Here is a 6,388-nt window from a genome sequence, read left to right on the forward strand (position 1 = left end):
GTTAAATTTTCGGTTCGGGTAATTTTCGGATCGATTTAATTTGATTTTCGGATAATTATCGGATTATATATTTCGGATCTCGGATTCATAGATTTTCATTCGGTTCTTCGGATACACACACATTTTGCGAGTTCTACCGGCAGCCGAGTCCCCCCCGCGTGAGTTATAAAGTGCCAGCGCGTGGAACGAACAGGAAACCTTTCCCGCGCGTGACACTCTGGGTCACTTTGTACCACAAACAAATGGCAGCTTATATTAGTGTACAAAAAAGAGCTTAGAAAGAAAAAATGGCACTTTGGTAGCTGTTTAATCGAGCTTGCAAAACAAAGTGTACTCCGAAATGAACCAAAGAAAAATGGCAGCCAAAATTCACTTCAAAAGGAATCGGAAAATAATTAAACTAAAAACTTTTATTTACTAAAATTTAAGTAGTAAATTAATTTAGTTAAATTTATAAAATAAATTTATTTAAATTAAGTTCATCATAAAATTATTTAAATTAAATTTATAAAATAAATTTTCTAAATCAAATTTACAAAATAAATTTATGTAAATGAAAAATTAATAAAATAAATTATTTTTAAGAATCCTGATTTGTGTATCAATCAGTCAGTTCTGATATCAATTGTTAGGTCTCGAATTATCGTAGAAGGAGGGGTTGAATACGATAATCACTAAATTAAAAAATTATTTCGAATCTTTTGCGAATAAATAATTTAGTGTTCGGTTAGTGGTTTCGTGTTCTTGAGAGGAATAGTGTTTGAAACAATAAACGGGGAACACAAGATATTCGGGAAAATATATATTCGTATATAAATCCTCGATGGGTGTTACTACACTCCGGTAAATAAATTAACCGGTTACAATCTAAGAACAATAAAATTTCTAACTTTTACAAAGATTTACAAATCAAATCCTATACAATGATCGTTTATAATGCCCCTAAGAATATATAAGAGTTAAACTAGGCATTATAACATTACTCCGGTGAGAAGTTAAACGAATAAACAAAAAGCTTGACCTTCTCTCTAAATTCTTTGTTGCAATCTTCAACTCTGTTGGGAGAGAAGAAGATGAACAGAACTAATCCTGATTGCTGATTCTTCTGCTGCTGTATAGACTTGTAAATGTGTGGCTAAGAAGAGAGCTGAGACCAGGAGTAATTTCGTAACCTGCCACTAACAAAAAGGTAACTGGCGACTAACTTATTGGCTAACCTGCGACTAACAAATTCTTTTACTCCCTTTACCAACCTGCGACCATTTGGTTGCCTGGTTCTTTTTATTTTTATTTTCCCTTGCTTTTTGATTTTATTTTTCTTTTCTTTTTTGTTTTTCTTTTTGTTTTTTTTGTGTTTTGTTTTTCTTTTTTTTTTCTATTTCCTTTTTTTCTTTTTTTCTTTTCTGTCTGTATTTTCTTTTTTTCTTTTTTTCTTTTTATTTTTATTTTTTTTTTCAAACTTAAATTGTAACTAAATTAATTTATAAAATAAATTTAAATATAATTTATATTATTAAACTAATTTAGATTTATAAAAATAAACTTATTTAAAATTTATAAAATAAATCATTTTAAGTTTATTAAATAAATTATATTAAAGTCCATTAAATAAATTTATTTAATTTAACAATTAAACTTTGAGTTTTGCCAGTTTAGTTGTATACCTCGCGCACCACTTCTCGTACTTTAACAGATAAACGTTCAATCCAAGTACGTTCCTCAACTTAACAATTCTCCTATAACTAATACTCAGATTCCTTTCATGAGCTGTTGGCGCTTAGTGCAACTAGTCTGGTTCATAGACGACTAATCCCGATTCAGGTCTTCGTATTATAGCCTTGATTACATTGTTAAGCTTGCAACGACTTTATCGCTTCGGACACTGACTGTCAATAAACAAATGTACTTTCACTAGAATCATTTCTGGTACTTTAGACAACGTCTTCATTGCTACTACAATCTTGAATACTCCATTAACTGTTCTTCACCGAAGCTTGAACATATAAATGAACTACTGTCGGTGAGTATAACTTCAAGACTGCAGTTGTCTTCTTTAACCTTTGTCTATACCATGTTTACAATTCTTCAGATTCCTATACTTCGAACACTGTCTATCTTCTATCAATTCCAATACACTAAAATAATAGATATCACTTATACACTGAATCATCATCATTTCTGAAACCCTGAAAGTCTTTAACCTTTATTCTTCACTAAGGCATGATCATATTAATGAACTTCTGTCAGTGACCTGTAAACAGACTCCAAGCCTTCTTATAATCTTCTGATTATTTGTATTTGCCTTTCCTTCATTTCTTCTGATTTCTTGTGTAGTTTTAGTATTATTAACATGTCATGTTCTAGTGTTGTTCTCGTATTGAGTTATCACGTAACTGTTCATACAGCTACGCAGTCTCACCAACAAATATACAACTCTTAGAAAAAAACTTTATCTGCCTCAATTACAATACGAAATTCGTTCTTATTCAACAAAGAACCAGACACAAGGTTATTACGAATATCAAGCACATACAGTACGTTATTCAAAGTAAGATTCTTCCCAGAGGTCATCTTTAGAATCACCATGTCTTCACCTTCAATGGTAGAACTCGCTGAATTCCCCATGTAAAGCTTCTCACCAGGATCCGAAGCTTTGAGGCTAGAGAAAATTTCCTTATCTGAGCAAACATGCGTAGTAGCACCGGTATCAATCCACCACTAACGCGGGTTAGAGCCGACCAGGTTCACTTCAGAGACCGTAGCACAGAGGTCTATGTCACCCATCTCCTTGGAGATATGATCGAGCATGTTAGCTTCTTTCTTCTTGTTTGCCTTTTTGGGCTTCTTACATCAGAAGACCTATGATCCACTTTATCACAGTTGTAGTACTTTCCTTGAAATTTCGACTTCGAAATCCCTCCTTTGGGTGCCAGTTTCGGCTCTTACTAGAAGTGGTCTTCTTGGGCTTGGAGCTTTCAACATGCTCCACTATATTTGCATTCTCAGTAGCAACATTCACTTTCTTCTTAGATCCTATATTGTCTTCTTCAATATGAAGTTTGAGAATCAGATCCTCCTTGGTCATCTCATTTCGCTTGTGCTTAAGGATTTTTTGAACATTTTCAATGTAGGTGGCAGATTTTCAATCACAACGGCAACTTGAAAAGATCTACTAATGACCATTCCCTCAGCATGAATTTCATGAATGATCACCTGTAGTTCTTGTATCTGACTGATCACAGTCTTAGAATTCGCCATCTTATAGTCAAGAAAGCGGCCAACAATCCACTTATTTGCCCCAGCGTCCTCAGTTTTATACTTATGGTCAAGTGTCTCCTATAAGGACTTAGCTATTGACTTCGAGCTATACACGTTATACAACGAGTCAGCCAGGCAGTTCAGCACATAATTCCGACATATGTAGTCGGGGTGCTTCCGAGCATCCACAACATACAAAGTTCGCGCGTTGCTCTCGCTAGTGAGTAATGGTACCTCTTCCTTCAGGAAGTGATCCAGATGTAACGTTGTCAGATAAAAGTGCATCTTTTGCTGCCAACATTTAAAGTTCATTCTGTTGAACTTCTCAAGTTTATCAGCGTGTGCAGCAGGCACAGTTGGCATAACAGGTGCAACAGGCACCGCAGGTATGACAGATGGTACGTGTGTTTGTACTACAGGTGTATGTACACCAGTAGGCACCCCAGGTACAATCCGAAGAATGAATCATGCCGATGTTTGTCCAAGAGGCACATGAAACTGTCCAATGATATTGTGTCCCAGAGGCACATGTCCGGAAGGAACATGTCCAACAGGTGTCTGACCCCCATCAGATAGTACGATATGTGCGTTAGGGTTAGGCGCCTACTGGTGAACCCCATCAGATCCAGCGATCTGTGCGTTGGGATCAGCCGTCGTGTTCATCATATCGTTCACAGTGTTATTGTCCATAGATCTGTTACTCAACAAAACAGGCAGAGACAGATGTATTAGTCACAGATAATAAAGAATAATATCTTTAAGACTGTTACCATAATCTGCGATTAATACAAATAATATAAGTGCGTGTGTGCGAATAATAGAGTAAAAACTGTGAAAATCAATAAAAGGATATGAAGGAGACGTTCTCGAGTCCAATCATATAACTGTCTCCTGAAAGCTATTACGACACTCACCGTATGTGCGAGTCGTTAGCCTCCCAGGGTAAAACAAGAAAACGGCGGTATTGCAGGAACAGCACCTTCGGAGAACTTGAACGGAGCAAGAAACTATCACCGGAATAGAGAGAGGGTAGGGTTTGTGTTAAGGAGGCGGTTGTATTTTGTATATCGAATCCATCCCTAACCCTAAGCCTAATACGATATTATATAGGCCCGAGGAAATGTGTGCGCTACTTCACGCGTAATTAATTAAACCGTGTTAATTAATCAATCGGTTTGTTAGGTCACACACATTGTAGAGGGGGTGAATACAGTGTAAAATACAATCAAACCGAACTTTAATATCTTAAGTAACAGAAAACAAACTTTATTGAAATAATAAACTCTGTTACAGTATGGAACTGTTACCTCTCAGTGATGAACAAATATCACGAGAGCTGCTAGGGTTACAATGAATAATCTTCTCGAATATGATAACACTTATAGTGTAAACCCTATGTCTGTGTTTATATATTACACAGTTACAAGATAATCGCTAATTGATATGGAATATAATTCTGCTTCTTAAAATATATCAATCAGATATCTTTTCTTCCAAGTATTCCATTCTTCACGGAACTCCTTCTTCATGCATATCTCTTCTTATGTTTATCTCGATCTTCTTTCCTTGAATCAGCTACTATCCTTATCTGATTGTCCTTCAGCACTTAAGTTCTGATATCCAACTTCTGATGATTATCTCATGATAATATAAGTACTGATATCCTCAAGTCCTGACTTCCAGTATTAGTACTGATTCCCAGTTAAGTACTGATTTGTCCTGTTAAGTAAGATCTGAAAACTAAACATAAATCATATTAGCCATGACATTGTCAAATATATCTAACAATCTCCCCCAACTTGTAAATTAGCATAATATACAAGTTTAACAGATATTTGATGATGTCAAAAACATTAAGTACAAATACATGAGAATTAGACTAGATAGCTACAACTTACAGTCCTTAAAGCTTTACCAATATTTAACTTCTGATAACAACTTCAGTCTGTACAAATATCAGAATTTAAGCAGTTTTAGATCTTTGACTTGGCTTCATCTTCTGATCTCTCTGATGTCAGGAGTTGTTCTGAGATAGTTCTTCAACAAACATCTCTCAGCATATCTAAGTTCATCAATCATCCTCCTTTTAGCATCTTTAAGCTCTGCAGTATCTTCACCAATTTGAAAGATTGCAGCCCTGAGATCATTAATCTTTGCTTTTCTTATATCCTGATCCAGTCTGATCAAATAAGCTTTATCAGACTCAAGATTGAATTCCACAGCCCTGTAACCTAAAAAGGTAGTTATAATTTTAGCAGTGTTGGGCTTCATTTCAACTATATCATCCTTGTGATCTCTGTACTTTGGAACATATGTGCTGTCAGACTTAACAGAATAAAGCCTTTTCTGTCTCTGAATCTGATCCTTCAAATAGTTTGCAGCAGTTCCTGTCAATCTGTTATCCACTTGAAGTAAGAATAGTACATGCTCCAGTTCTTCAAAATACTTCAATGGAATGGCATTTTGCCTTATATGATAAACCCTACCATCTGTCATGAACTACAACAAGATGTGTTCTTTCAAGTAGGATGGTAAACCATTTGTACAGATTCTAGTTGATTCAATCTCTCAGGAGTTGCTCCAATACCTGGTTCACTCAAGGAAGTTGGATCATTGGTAGTGTTCTGTATTCTTCTTTCATCAGCACTTCCCAATCCAGTTTTATCTCTTGCTTCCTTTCCCGTAACTACTCTTGCTTCAAAACCACTTGCAGCAGTCTTCAAAGGTTGAGTCTGTTTTGCTTTAGTGAATCCTAGTAGGAGTGTCTTTGGTCTAACTTCTGATATCAAGTTAACTTGAGTTGTGTCAGAGGTTACTTGCTTCTTTGAAATATCAGAACTTACTTTATCTTGACTCTGAACTTGAGCCATGTCAGAGGTTGTTTTAAGAACTTTTCTTGAAGTCAGAGCAAGTTCATCCTTTTCATCAGTAATTTCTTCATCCTCAGGAGGCATATAAACCTTGATAGGTTCACCAACCTTTTCTTTACCCTTGGATCTTGGATCTATCTGCGGTTGTGATTTAGCCAATGTTGCTTCAGCATTTGTCCTTTCTTTTATCACAATGCCTTTGAGTTTTGGAAGTGGATTTTTACCAGAAGCTTCAGATTTAGATGTGACTTTCTCTGATT

This window comes from Apium graveolens, unplaced genomic scaffold (genome assembly GCF_009905375.1).
Source record: "Apium graveolens cultivar Ventura unplaced genomic scaffold, ASM990537v1 ctg5390, whole genome shotgun sequence".
In the NCBI taxonomy this organism is placed as follows: Eukaryota; Viridiplantae; Streptophyta; class Magnoliopsida; order Apiales; family Apiaceae; genus Apium; species Apium graveolens.